A 16,219-nucleotide genomic window follows, 5' to 3' on the forward strand; every position below is an offset into this window, starting at 1 on the left:
GAAGCGTCAGGCATCTCTAAGTTACTGCGGGACGAAGGGGGGGTTACTGCTAATTCACGGCTTGGTGAAGGAGGAGTTACTGCTCTTTCGGAATCCCCCCCTAACTGATCCGTTGGGATGGTTGAAGGCTGAGCACTGTCCCCAATGGGGGCTGGGTCACCCATGGGAATTGGTGGAGCATCTAACACACTCCTTTCCCGAATGTCTGGAATAGACACAACAACAGCTGGATCTTCTGTGCCTTCTGGCAGTTGAGGCGTCTGCAACTCATGCCTTCCCCCTCCCTGCCCTTCCAGAGAGAGCTGGGGCTCGACAGTGTTTGAGATACACCAAGCCCATAATACCTGGCTTACTCTATGTTTTGGTTTACTTCTGCACTGCTTGTTATGCTTTTAGTGTTGTAATGCAACAGATATTTAAAAGGTTAGGAAATTGATATTTTAAATGGTTTTACATTGTACTGAATTTCAACTCGGACTTGTATTTTTAATGTTGTGAGCCACTTTGTGGAGCATGGTTCTCAAAGAATGGATTATAAATCATTTAAATAAATAATATAAACATGAAGTGACACAGGCCAGAAATAGACAGATATGCCCATCCTGCCCCCTTGTGGCCGGGGCAGCTGGAGGGATTTTGAGTAGGAAGTGGCTAGTGGGGAACGGGTGAAGGACCCCTCACTCATTGTTTATCTGCTCAAAATCACAGCTTCCAAAGGCTCATTTTCCTAAGTGAGGACACATATTTGCATGTAATGTGTAGATTGCCCTGATTCACTTCATTCTTTTTAATGCATTATGTTAACAATGGGAAAAGTTTTAACAATATCGTGACAACAGTTTTACCTAACCAGATTTGGGATGTTTTTAGTAAAGGCCACTGTTTAATTAGAATTTTCTGCTTGCATTTTCATCCCATGAAAACAAACGAGACTGGTGAAGAACAGGATCCACAAATTGACTCATCCTCTGGCTGTTTTTTTAAAAAATGTTTTTATTCTTTCAAATAAATGAAGCAATTAAAACTGTAAACAACAAGTTCATTGAGTGTGTCTCTTCTTACATTCATCTATGTTTGCTTCACTGTTCTCAAACATCAGGCAGCAGAGCAGTGCAAGACCTCCTAATATAATGTTACAGTCAAAGCAAAAGATCTCTCCAAAAAGAAGCCTGGGACACCAGTGCTTTTAAAGAGGCTCCTGTGCTGTTTGAATAAATCAACTAAGGACACCTCATTTCCACAAACTGAACTTTTGCAGTAATTACCATTAGGAACTGTATTGATGCAGAAAAGAAGTATACAGTTTACAGTAAGGTGTATGACATGAAGCAATCTGTTCATCCCTGCTTCTTTCAGAAAGTCTTTGCCACCTTGGGCTCCTTTTGGAGGAAGGATGGGATATAAACTGAAATAATACTAACAACAATTCCAATAATTAGAATTTCAACAAAACAAAAAAATGCTGTGTATGGAAGGTAGCACAGTAGGTGCTGACAAAAGAGACAAAGAAGACACTCAATATGGTTTTCTGACATTTCTTTGTATATGTTATATATTCTTTAGCAGTTACATCTTTATTTACTAGACCCACATTTTTCAATCAATAGTTTCTTTGGTAAGATTTAATTATGGACAAAGCCAGCTTGCCAGCGGTGGCTGAACATTTGTTCCCACATAATTCATTCTGTTTCAAACGTGCCTATGAATTAAAACCCTTTGTTGAATTAATACAAAGGAGTAAGAGATATTTTGGGCTGGACAGAGATATTTTGGGCTTCAAGCAGCACCACGAGGGAGGGCAAGATGAAGGCAAGAATTAATTTCTGAATAGTGCAGCAAAAACGTTTATAGTGTTGGTCCTAGTAGGAGAAGGAATGTTTGGAGCCCACTTTAGACAGCAAAATGCTTTGGAGCAGTATGGCCTTGGGCCATTATAAAAGCCTCCCCCCTCCCCTTACTGAGCAAAGTATTTTCTATGTACCTAGGACAGGGGGCACTTCACTGTTTAAAAAACATGACTAAATAATCTCTCTTCATATAGCTAATTCTGATATAGCCACTTTTCTATTCTTCTTGATGAAGTACACTATGAAACTTGATATCTTACATACTCAGCAGCACAAATAGTGGGAGTTTGTGTTGCCTTTGAAAGCCATAGGAACCTTGAAGAGCCACTGTCTCCCGGAGTGCAAGCACAAAGACAAGTCTTGCCTCATCTATTAATGGCTTCAGACAGCTAAATAAATATTTATTTTTCCATAATAGTCTTCAGAATTATCTGTCACCGTTGCAGCCACTAAACAATAGTGAGTGCAGCTGGTATCTGATTTTTATTACTCTGTGTACTTCAGAGTCTCCATGGTTTCCTCCTACCACCTCTCAACCTATTTGGATAGTTTGTACCTAGGAGCTGATGAGATGCTCTGCTTTCAGACTGCCTTCAGGGATTTTACAGTTGTTGTCACTAGTTTTTCTGTTAGGGTCAAGTCAATCTCTAAAACAAGGCAATGAACCAGCTTCAAGATGCCCTCTTATAGTGACTAGAACCCATTCTGCTTTATGATGTAATAGGGATCTGAAGCAGTGGCACAAATGGCAGAAGCTGTTGGGAGAAGCCATCCAAGGAACTGGAATTCAGTACTGAGTTATCAATATGTTGTAGACATCTACTTATATCTCTTCTTTGAAAATGAGAGACATGATGAATTCTCTCAACCATTGCCTACCATCAGTAATGGGTTGGATGTGGCCTAATGAACGGAAGCATAATAATTTAGGCTGTTTTTGATTATGTTTGGATTGGTCAGTCTAGTGGTTGGTGCGAAGTCTGTTCTGGATGGGGGTTTATAAGATGCTTTAGCAGCCATGTTCCTCCTTTTTTATGAACCATCTCAGAAAATACAAAGAAAGTAATGTTCTCAGACATGCAGTTTAGTCAAATAATTCAGAAACAGTAATGGGGTGAGCCATGAGTGGTTTTAAACATTTTGGAGTCCTTGATTAAATATGAAAATAACACCTAAATATTCACTCTCTCCCAGAATTCCTGGATCTGGGTGCACGTATACACACCCCTACATCTCCATCTTGCTTGTTTCCTCAGCAAAGCTGTCTTTCAACCCGTTTCTATGCTCACACATTAAAAGCTGCTACTTGCTGGGATCTCCAGTGCTGCACCTATTAGTTGTGGTCTCTGACCAGTCGTTCCAAAGAGCTGTTGCTCCTCATTCATCCACATTACACTCTTAGCCCTGGGAAAACTTGCTCCCTTTGAGATGTCCTCCTCTTATATGGTACAGAAACAGCTCAAGAAGCTGGACCTAAGGGCAGTATGGCAGCCATGACAGAGGCAGGGGCAACCACACTGGGAAAGATACATGTAATGGAGGTTGTAGCTAGCTTATTCCTTCTGCTTGCTTGATTTCCTGTAACATTAGGTCTTCCATTCTTCGTTAGTCTCCCTTGCAACCAGTGTTCCCAAAACTTCTGACAGCTGAGAGGCACTTTTTCTGAGTTAAACAATTGGAAGCATACTTCACTCATGCACCCAGTGAGTTATATTTTGGGGTGTGTAGAGGAAAGGAGCCCATCTCTCTCCCATCACCCCAGGTTTCTGCATGGGTCACTGATTTCAGCAGATCTCTGACTGTAGGTAATTCTGCTGTGTAGGAATTTAATGATCTAGACAGGATTTAATGATCTAGACAGTGACGCAGAGATTTCTATGGTGCCACAAGATGCTTTGTTGATTTTGCTGTAAGAGACCATCATGGCTGCAACCTCTCTGAAAATGGAGCAGAGATATGGAAGAAGTACCTGCCCCCCCCAAAAGCTGATCACAAAGAAGGAAGCCCAGAGCAATGAGGGGAATCATACAAAGATTCAGCTGCCATTTAGGAGCACAGGAAACTACTTAATATAGAGTCAGACTGTTGGTCCATCTATTTTTGTATTAAAATACCTATATTAATTGGCAGCAGTTCCAGGATTCCAGACAGAAGTCTTTCCCAGCCCTATCTGAAAATGCCAGGGATAGAATTTGGGCCCTTTTTGCATGCATTTACATTCTCTGGCTAAGGACTCAAGATAAATGATGATGATGATGATGATGATGATGATGATGATGATGTCATAGAACCAGCAACACCACAAAAATACTTGAAGCATCCCAAGAAAAAGTATTTTTAAAAACTGGATATTTTTGTTAGCAATATGCCGTGGGCTGAGTAAAACCCTACTTGGCAGACTATTTTGGCATCTTTCCCATTCACAACTGGGAAAGCCAGAGTGCAGTGAATGTGGTCAATGGAGCAATCATTAAACAATATGAAGCAGGCTGCCCACAGACTGTTTAAAGCTAGTCGTGATTAGTGAGCAGGAGGGTTTTAATGGCACGTACTTCTCATTTGAGGGTATCCCTCTACCCTAATCACCACTTACTTAAGTTAGATTTACCATTCTGTGCCCAGGTCCTGGCATCTGGCACACAGTTTACTCTTAAAAAATGTTAGCTATTAAAATGTTATTACTGAACTTTAAAATTAAGGGCAATTTTTTAAGAGATAGCTAGAATGCTTGGTTGCATTATGTTTTCCCCTCCAATGAGATTAGCTAGCGCTGAGCAGCTCATAGCATGAAGGGAGTGCTGTGTTGTGACAGACAGTTGAAGGGGAAGGCAAGGAATCATAGAATCATAGAATAGTAGAGTTGGAAGGGGCCTATAAGGCCATCAAGTCCAAACCCCTGCGCAATGCAGGAATCCAAATCGAAGCATTCCCGACAGATGGCTGTCCAGGAGAGGAGATTGGGCATTCCAATACGTTTGGGGGACTCTGACAAACAAGTGGGTAATATGGAAGCCCCACTTCTGACATTCTTTCTCTCTTCTCGTACCTTAAAACTGGAAATATGGAAGCACAGAAAACGTATATTATGATTCTTAATTAAAATAATTAATGCATACAATAATAATTGGAATCATTTAAATAATTTTATCAACACACATCATACTTTGGACACATAATGCGAAGACATGATTCATTAGAAAAGATAATAATGCTTGGAAAAACAGAAGGGAGTAGAAAAAGAGGAAGGCCAAACAAGAGATGGATTGATTCCATAAAGGAAGCCACAGACCTGAACTTACAAGATCTGAACAGGGTGGTTCATGACAGATGCTCTTAGAGGTCACTGATTCATAGGGTCGCCATAAGTTGTAGTCGACTTGGAGGCACATAACAACAACAACAAACACTGAATCTGCATTTATTTATTCATTGTTTATATCATGCTGCCAAGGTTTATTTCATTATTTATTTATTTATTTCAAATATGCCTTTGACGGCAAAGTCCTCCCAAGGTTGCTCATGTACACAATAAAACAAATGGTGCATGGGAACCAAAAGGCCAGGATATAAATCTTACTGGAAATAAATAAAGTAAAATGTAAAAACTTAAACAGCTCATTAAAATAAAGCTAAAACAGCTGTCTAAAAATATGACACAACATACTAAAATCAATTTAAAACAATAAAAAACTGGCAGCAATGTAAAATAGCGGAATATGCAGGCTACATTACAGCAGCCTTCCCCAAGCTGGTGCCCTCCAGATGTTTTGGATTACAAGTCCCTCCATCTCTGACCATAGGCTATGCTGGCTGGGGCAGATGGGAGTCGTAGTCCAAATCTGGAGGTTGTAGGAGGCTACTTTTCTACATAATGGGGGAAAAAAGACCGGTCTTTTCTCCCCAAACAGCATTGTGTGGAGAGAACAGGAATGAGGAGTTGGAATAAAGGTTTCAGTGGAAGGATGGGAGGAAATGCTTATATATAAACTTTGTTGGAGCTAAGTTTTAGGATATTAGGTCTGGTGCTCAACTTTCACACTAAATGGGAAGGCCCGTTATCTGCCAATTTTTATTTATTGGTTTATGACAATAATCTATAATCCTGCCTTTCAAAGAGACTCTATTCAAGGCTACACACATTTTGAAATAAAGCAACAAAATTACAAATAAAACAAATAGTAAATTATTAAAATATTAGCAGTTTGAAACATTATTTTAAAAGGCAGGATTTAAGGCAGGAGGGACCTCTGGCCCCCCAGACAGGCCCAGTGCCAGCAGTCAGCCTAGTCAGGCTTATAAGAGCCCGTCAGCAGTCCAACCTGCTGCCAAATCACTTACCACTGGGCCCAGATGGAGGTGTATGAATACTGGTTGGGAGCAAAACACAACTCCTATTCATGATGGCTGTTTAGCCTCCTGCCTCCACCTCCCTTAGGGTTGCCATATTCCAGGGCCACAAATCTGGGCAGACTAATTTGCATATTATGCAAGTATGTAAATTAAGGATATTAATGGTTGCATTGTCTAGTTGTTTTGTTTTTGTGCCTAGTAATTACCACCAAAAACTGGGGGAGGATATGAGGAATCTTTTTTTAAAAAAACCCTTACATTTTCAGCGTTAAATGCCCATACTTTAGTTTCCAAGACTATGGGATACAGTATTTATTTATTAAGAGGATTTATATCCTGCCCTTCCAATGTTAAAAACAAGTAAAAATTCAGATAATAATTTTAGAAATACTATAAGTTCTAGATCTAAATCCATTGTGCTACTGGCCCAACTTTGTAAATAATATTTCCTTTCTGATTTTATTCCTTATAGTTCTTTAACATCTATTGTAGCTTACTAATTCTGTATTGCAATACCGTGATGTTGGTCTGTACAGAAGACTGTAAAATATATGAAATATCTCTCACTGACTTGTGAAACTTTGCACTGAACATCTATGCTAAATGAGGCAGGCAGAATAGCCTTAACTGGGAACAATAACAATATATTCCAGGGCTATGGGAAATTCTGATCATATCCTCAGTATGAGGTACTGAAAGAAAATGAACAAAATCTATTTGAATTACTCCACATATCTCTTTTTTTTAAAAAAATATACATAGAAAATCTAACAAACATAAAAAATAATTAAGGCTGCAATCCAATACACACTTACCTGGGAGTAAATCACATTGAACCCAATGGAGCTTACTTGGCTAGACAAGTATTGGATTGCACTGTAAATGATACAAGTGTACTAGTCTCAAAAAGCACATCTAAAGTACATTTAAAAGTACATCTAAAGAGACAATCTGATCATATATTCTACTACAGTAATCAACACGTTTATTCTGTTTCTCTAAAAAGATATATTTTGTCCCTCTACATTTAATATTTACTCCTTATCTTTTTAGCTCTGTTTAAAAAAAACTATAGGATAACACAGGGGCAGAATGGCTATAATATGTTATCAATGCAGTTTGTAGCAGTGTACTACACAGGAGAATGTTATTATAAACTACAAATCAAAGTCTATGTAGAACAGTGGTGTGATATTAGAGTTACCCAAGATAAAAGATTTTAAATCTTTTACAGAAATTGTTAAAGGATTTTAGACTTGATTTTGTAGACTAGAAAGAGATTAGCAGGACCTCCTCTATGACTAAAGTATGCTCTTACATTGATCCCTTTGGGTTGAACATTGCCTTGCACTCAGGAGCCACCAGTCTTCCCCGCCCCCAAGGGCCTGTGGCACGACTTGGCTCACGCGCAAGAAACACCATCCCCTGGACTAACCATAGCAACCTGACGAAGCAAAGGGCAGCTGCAGTAACAACAAAAAATTACTCGCAGGCAGCACATGCGCCCACCAAAGTTCTAAAAGAAAAAGCAAGGAAGTGACGTAGGCTTATGGGCTTTATGGATGGAGACTGGTGTCTCACTAACGCCCTTGTCATCTCTATGGTGAAAACTCTAAATACTTTGCATTGGAAGTCTGGGCAAAATGGGCAGAAAACTGTCTCTACATTTTGCTTTCTATCTCTAGATCCACAAGGGCCAGAGACTAGCTTTCTTTCTTTAAATGAAAGCTGAGCATCCGGGCCACCTAATGGGCTAAGCGGGCACCGGGTGGCATGGATAGAATCAGGATAAAACCCGGCTAACCAGGCAATATGGCAACCCTAACCTCCGTGCTTCCTACCTCCCCTGCCTCTAAGAAAGGGTTCATTCTTTTCTGGCATTCTTGGTGAGGTAGTCCAGAAAAAATGCCTGCATCACCACTGCAGTTTGCCGTGGAAGATAGAAAGGCCTTTTAAACGTAGGAATTTTTCTGAACAACAAAAAGCTTTTTAAAAAAACTAAGTTTAAATCATTTTTCTAGCTCCCATGGCAAACTGTAGTAGTGGCACAGACATTATCCTAGACACTTCACTCAAAATGCCTGACTCTGAAAAAGGGCCCCTCTTTCACATTTTCTTAGTGTTCAGAGTAAAGCGCCAATGTTTGTAAAAAGTAACCTAAAGCAGTGGGGGACAATAGACAGAAAGCCAACCTATTCTTCCCTCGCCAATTCCTTCTTTAGTAACTACTTGTTAGTTTTTCCTTAGGCTTTACTTCCTTCTTCTTCCTTTCTAGTCAGTCAGAGATAGTGTCTGTGAGTGCAAGCCTCATAGCTCTACAATGGCCACCTGTATGCCTGCAGTCAGAATGACTTTATTTCCCAGTAGTAATGAACCTACACACAGCAGTAATAAACAGCTGGCATACCAGGGGCAGTTAGTAAAAGGCCACTGCCTCATGTGAGCATTCATGAGAATTGCTGGATGGAGGACTCAGAACATCCCCCAAGCTGACAAGCTGTTGCTCTAGGAGTGTAATCCTATCTAGCACAGGTTGCACACCTCCACTGAGATCATAAGAACATTCAGCCAATTTCTACTTGTTTGGATTAAACTTGAGTTTGTTCAGCTTCATCCAATTCAAAATATGCCTCCAAACACCAGTTCAGAATTTCAACTGCTTCCCAATGATTGGACAATGGAAATAAGAGACAGATGACTTCCAAACATATGTCAGCCACTATTGGTGAACCTTTATCAAATGGAACAAGGGACAGAGGGTAGCTGTTGTTGCATTTCATATCTATATGTGAAAGTTCTACTAGAATGAAAGAACCCAAGGAAAGCTGAAATGACACATAATAAAATCTCAAACTCCTCATTCAGATTTTATTATTCACATTGTAAGTTTACCATATGCTTTTCAAGCTGTAACAAGCACCCTTGTGGTTGTGTGGGTAACAAGGTCAAGAATAATAGCAACAAGCTTGATCAAAATAAGAAACACCAGTATGCAAACAGTATAGATGAACTTACTCATTATGATAAATATAACAGTGTGACAGCAAAGGGTGAAAATACAGTGAAAATTAGGAATGAAACTGTGTACTCATTTTTAATTCTGTTTTCACTGTTACTAAAAGTTGCCTTCTGTTTTCCTTCTCCTTTTGGCAAAAAATAAAATATGTGCATCTTTACAATTGAATTGTGCAGGGTTGTGAGTGGCACACAGCTGAAATGAATTCATTCCCTAAAAATCTCAGCATTGTTAGGGCTATTGCTCAAAGTTTATGCAAATATGTTCAGCATGAAATTAAAATTTGGCGAAAGTGAATTTCCCCCTAAATCGCCCCCTTCTCACCTTTGCTGCTTCTGCTGCTTCCTCCTCCTCATTCAGGATTGTATAACATGATGACATCACAAAGTCAATTCAGAGCCAGGGAAGTATTTCCTGCTTTGCTGTGAATGACTGAACACTTTTGATCACATTCACACCACTACTAAAAAAGGGTTTTAAAAAAACATGCCCTGTTTGGAGTAAGGATAAGCATATTTCTCCTATTCAGTTCTTTAATTGTTCCTCTCGTTCTCTCTGTCCTATATTCTACTCACCCAGGATTCTGGTTTATTTTGGAATTGGAGCATGGGTTGTTTGCCATGTTACAGTTTCTTTAAGTGCATTTTTCCCTTCTCTGTGACCAACATGCATATACTCTTTGATAAAACACCAAACCAAAAAGAATATAAATACAACTGCATGTACAGATCACATCACACTTGTAAGTTTTCTTTTTTTGCAGTGTTTTTAATATTTTATCTGTAAAACACAATCCCATGTATGATCATATCAAGACTTTGTTTTGGAGTGCATTTGTACATTTCTAATAGAGAGGAAACAAACAGATGTAAATTAACCGAAAGAGCTCTAAATTACATGTGCACACCACTCTGGGCGTCAGAAAGTTAAAAAGGGAACAGTGAAGGATTCCTAATGCAATTATTTCATTTCAGAAGCAAGACTAGGTAATTTCTGAAATCCAAAATCTCAGCCAAGAAGTATCCCTTTTCCTGTCACTGTTAGCAACATAGGCATCAAACAACGAACTTTGGAAACCAGGAGCTAGTTTTCCATGTATGTGCCACAACTACATCTGATTAAAAGAGGCAATTGTAGGAATATTGAGCTAGTTTATGTGAGCTTCTGCGCAGAATCTCCTTGAGCCTTGGAGTCAAGTGACTATGAGGGAAATTAACTTTACTCTACTTCCTCCTCTCATAGCTTCAGTTTGAGCAACCTACCACTGACGGAAGCCATTGTGACTTGCTGAGCTTGCTTGCCTGTCTCTTGATCATGTCAAAGGGCTCAGTCAGTGTTTAGGTTTTGCAGGATCAGACCTTGATGACTGTAGAGGGTGTTCCCAACATCCTTCTTCCACCTTTTTGGCTGTTTTCTCTCCTTTGAACCTTTTATTTTCCCCACAGTCTGCACAATAGTTTGCCTTTCCTACCATGGATGCCAGAAACTCTTTACTGTCACTACCCTGATTCCCTGATTGTCTGGCCCTACCTCTGCAAATATTTGTGACAAATATTTTAGTGAATGTTCATTAGAATTTTCAGCTGCTGAATATTCACCATGCAGTTTATGATTTCAGTATTTGACTTCAGTATTATATATTCAGTAATGATCAATAACTGGCTGTAGATCTTGACAGAATTTGACAGTTTATTTATTTATTTATTTATTTATTTATTAAATTTCTATAGCCGAAGCTCTCTGGGCGGTTCACAACAGAATAAGACATCAATATACAATTAAAACCACATATTAGACAATTCAAACACACAAAAATACTAAAATGTTAAAAAACTAGCATACTAAAATGCCAAAAATATTAAAATGTTAAAAATGAGATGTTATAGTGTTAAATGATTAAAATGCCTGGGAGAAGGCCCCAAACAGCTCTAGATACTTGCCACCTAGAGTTTTGGCAAGCCATTTGGTGAAGATGTGACGGGTGGCCGTGTATCTGAGCCTTGGTGGTGTCAAGAGACGTTCCAAAAGCTGAAAGTTCTAATCTCGCCAGTAAACCCACAGCTGTTGCTGCTGGCACAGCAGCTCTTTGCCTGATACTCACAGCAGGACCAGTAATGTGTGACCCTCCCAGGCAAGGCAGTCTTGCTCCTGACCTGAGCCTGGTGTCGGCACAGCTCCGCCCTCTCTCACATGAAGTGCAGGTAACTGCGACTGTTCCTCACCCAGGAGCTCAAGGTCTGGCTGCACAGGACCTTCCACGCTTCTTGGTAATTGGCAGCAGCTTCCTTGTATTCCCAGTAAGTCTGTAATCTCTTTGCTCTGAGAGTTTCTGGCAGATTCTCTTGTGGGATGCTTCTCACCAGCTTCAGGAATGCCTGGAAGAGTTCCACCTTGCAGATCCAAGACCTGGACTTTGGGCTCCCAATTGCTTTCTTGGTTTGAATACTTACATACAATAGCATTTCTCACTTTATAGATAATTCACTAATACGCAAAAAAACCTTGCGGTTTAAGAATGTACCTATAGCCCACAGATATTTCTACCAAACTTTAAAAAGCAGGGAAATTGGGCAGCTATAGTGAATGCACCAGGGGAGCAGGAGACCTGACCTCCTCTCTGAGATATTGTACTGCCCTACAAAGTTGTCAAAATTCAAACACAATTTGGGTTGGTCTTTCACGGTCCAATCCACTTGCTGTGTAGCTTGGAAGAATTTGGTAACATGTGCCTCTGAGCATATGGTGAATGGTGGCAACACCTGCCATCTCCAAAGATGGAGAATTATATTTTTGTATGTTTGTTGGTGTTCTTCTTACTTTGCTTCTTTCCTGTGTTACTAATGTTTCTACAGAGAAAATTTGTATCTAAACCAGAAAATTTTCCCCCTCCTTATTTTATTAATTTCAAAGCCTTTTGATTGCTCATTGTCATGTGATGGTGAAGATAGCCTTTTGTGTTTTATATTGGAGGTTATATTCTATTTCTATTTTGGGTGCATTAACAGTTGAATCTGAAACTGCAGTTTGATGTAAAATCAGACAGATCACAATATGTTGCTACTTCAGCAATGACTCTAGCTGTTGGAAAAAAGAGGATGCATGTTTTCAGCCTGCTATGTTTAAACCACTTTATTTAAGGCAAGGTGTTCACGATCAATTAAAAACATAGAGCACATCTAGAATTTTGCTAGAATATATTTCACCTTCCACTGTCTTATCTTGTGCAAATTGAGATACTTCTGAGGTCCACTGGAGACTATTTTGCAGACGTCAGTGCCATTATAGCACAATTATGTTTGGAGGTTTTTTAAAATAAATTTTGCAAAGTGTTGCTGTACTTCACATATTCATAGAAACAAAAGCAAAAGAAAATGATTTTCTATAGGAAACTTCACTAAAATTGCAAAGTAAATCAGACATATTTAAAGTGACCATCTCAACTATATCAACTGTCTTAATAATGTTGCTTCCTCCCGGCTAAAACAAGATCAGCACAGGACATATCTTCTTTCTATTATTTGGGCTGATTACAGGTGTTGCCACTAATCACCATATGCTCAGAGGCACATGTTACCAAATGCTTGCAAGCTACACAGCAAGTGGATTGGACTGTGAAAGACCAACCCAAATTGTGTTTGCATTTTGACAACTTTGTAGGGCAGTACAATATCTCAGAGAGGAGGTCAGGTCTCCTGCTCCCCTGGTGCATTCACTATAGCTGCCCAATTTCCCTGCTTTTTAAAGTTTGGTAGAAATATCTGTGGGCTATAGGTACATTCTTAAACCGCAAGGGTTTTTTTGCGTATTAGTGAATTTCCTTGCTTTTTAATCCGGGAGGTAAGAAATGGGATCCTGCACAAGTTTGCTGAGAATGGATTGATCATTTGCATGCTTATTGAGTTAAGTGGGATTTACACACACACACACACACACACACACACACACACACACACACACACACACTGCAATCATGCTTAGGATAGGTGAAACTGACCACAGGGGATAGGGAAAGGAGGAGAGGGAGGAGGGAGGGGTGGAAAGGCAGAGGGGAGGACTGGGATAGGAGCAGGCAGGAGAGGGAGGGGAGAAGAAGGACAGATGTGGTCATTTGGATGTTTATTGAGTTCGGTGGGATTTACTCCTGTGCAATCATGCTTAGGATAGGTAAAACTGACCATGGGGAGGGAAGCCTGAAGTGGACAGGGGAGGAGGCAGAAGGAAGAGGGCAGGGGAGAGGAAAGGGGAAGGAGGGAAAAGGTAGGTCTGATCATTTGTATGATTATTGAGTTGAATTGGATATACTCCTATGCAATCATTATTAGGATAGGTAAAACTGAACAGGCTGGGCCTGGCAACCAAGATGTCTTCTGTATCTTTCACAGTTGGGCAGGGGGAAGGGAGAATTCTACCTTGTGGTTTTTCCCATTACATTGTTGCAAGAATACCTGCACTTGGCCGACTTTCTCTTCTACTAAAGATACAGGATCAGTCTCAGGCCCTGAACCTGGCAACCCTACCTCCCACCCAAATTTAAAACAAAGCTGTCCCTGGCCACATCCACACCAGGCCTCTATTACACTTTGGACAATCATTATTTATTTATCTATTTATTTAGTGTATTTATATACCGCCCCATAGCTGAAGCTCTCTGGGCGGTTTACAATAACTAAAAACATTAAAAACAAATATACAAATTTAAAAACATCTTTTAAAAACAATTTAAAACAATTTATCATGGCTTCTCTCAAAGCCATGGCTCAAAGCCAATCATGTCTTCTCTCAAAGAATCCTGGGAAGTGTAGTTAGTGAAGGGTCCTGAGAGTTGCTAGGAGACGCCCTGTTCCTCTCACAGACCTTCAATCAGAGTGGCTGACTGTTAACCATTCTCTCGGGGGAATAGGAGTCTCCTCTCAGCACCCTTCACAAACTACACTTCCCAAGATTCTTTGAGGGAAGCCATGACTGTCTCAAGTGAAATCAAGTCTGGTGTGGGTGTGGCCCTCTTATTAGCCAAGCCCAGCAGCTGTGAGGCTTTTAGAGCACTGACAGTTGGTCCTTACTGAGCATGCCCTGCGTTATAATAGGCTTCCAGCCAAAATTTCTTAAATTAATTAAAATTCAACCAGGCATTTTTTTAACTTTTAAACTGCAGTAGATGAAGGTCAGAGTATGGGGCAAGGTCAGTATTAGGATTGCATGTACTCTGTGAACATGGCTGATTTTTAATGTATTTCAACAGATTGTGAGAACTCTGGCAGAAAAAAGTCCAAAAGGGCTCTGAGGTTTTTCTCTCTCTTTTTAGACTTTGAACTCTCGATTCTCTTTGACTCTTTTGTGTATTGCCATGAAAATTGACAGGGTTGTTAAGCAAGCATTTCTGAGTTCAGAACTGTAAGTTTTGTAAGGTTTTGTTTTGAAATGAGCTTATAGGAAGCATCAGAATGGCATGGGGGTATTTTCCATTTAACATTGCGGAATGTGAAAAATCCATGCTGGCTATAGTATACAGTCACTCTCATGGCTGTATAATATGTGACTTGTTTAATGTAACACAATTTATGCCTTTAATCTGGTCCAGAAGCTGCAGTTAATGCAGAATGCAGTGGCCAGACTGCTCACAGGAACAGATTACTCACAACATGTCACTTCACTGCTGAGAGAGCTGCACTGGTTGCTGACTTGCTAGCAGACTGGGTTCAAGGCACTTGTGTTAATTCATAAAGCCCTAAACAACTTGGGCCCAAAGTACCTTAAGGACCATCTGATTCCTTATTTCCCTGAAATCCTCTGATAGGGCACTTCTGGTGGTTTTCCACACCCCTGAAGTTTGATTTGCCTTCACTAGATATCGAGCCTATAGCATGGCAGATCCTGCCCTGTGGAACTCCCTTGTAGAGGTTCGACAGGAACAGTCCCTGGCTTCTTTTAGCTGTTTTCTAAAAACTGTACCGTTTAGTCAAGTCTTTGCTATATGAATTTCTCTTTTTAACCAACCAGTATTTATTGATGCTTTATTGATGTTCTTAATGTTTTTATGGATGCTTATGGATGCTTTTTATAACTTTGTATGTTGTATACTGCCTTGATATACCTTTATAAAAGCAGGGATTTTAAATACTTTGGTAAATAAATAAATATGTCATGCATGAATATAGGAAACTGCCTTATATAGAGTCAAAGCAGTGGTCCATCAAGCACAATGTTGTCTACAGCAGGAGTAGCCAAGGTGGTTGTGATCTTCAACTCCCATCATCCCAGACTATTGGCCATGCTAGCTGGAGCTAATGGGATATAAGGTGATACACTATAGGGAGTTAATTGGGATATCCTCCTTACATTCAGGCCTAATTCTCACTGAGGTGTTAAACTTGAGGTATTAAAACTCTAGACTGAAGGAGGGGATTCACATGATTGAACACTTCTCCACATTGGGGGGAAGAGAATCTTCCCACGTTTAAAAAGCAATTTATCAAGGAAAAGGTCTTTATTCTAACTTTTTTCTCTTTGATGCGCTCAGTTTCTATGTGTATTTATATTTTTTACAATGAACAACTATGTTAATTGTTGTAAACCGCCCAGAGACCTTCGGCTATGGGGCAGTATACAAATGCAATAAATAAATAAATAAATAAATAATATCAAATTAAATTAACAGTTGCTTAAGAAGTACAGTTTTTTTCTGTATAGAATACCCCCTGCCTCAATGGATAGATGTTTAATAGAAAAGGCTAAGTTTGACACCATTTTCATTATAGCTTTGCGACAACTTAAAGGTGGTGAATTTTGCAAGGGTCCTCTGCAACAAAGTAAGTGCAAACCTTTCAGTTACCATGTAATACTTCACTGTTGATAGTTGGTGATGGCCAAAAGTAGTAGAAGAAAAGAACCAAGTATAAATGAAAGGTTTTTTGTCCCACTATTAAATACAGTAAAGGGAAAAAAACCCAGAATGAATGGAACAGAATCAACTTATCTAAGTCTAGAGATGATTGAATATGTACATATT

The sequence above is a fragment of the Rhineura floridana genome, chromosome 4 (assembly GCF_030035675.1).
Source record: "Rhineura floridana isolate rRhiFlo1 chromosome 4, rRhiFlo1.hap2, whole genome shotgun sequence".
Classification (NCBI taxonomy): domain Eukaryota; kingdom Metazoa; phylum Chordata; class Lepidosauria; order Squamata; family Rhineuridae; genus Rhineura; species Rhineura floridana.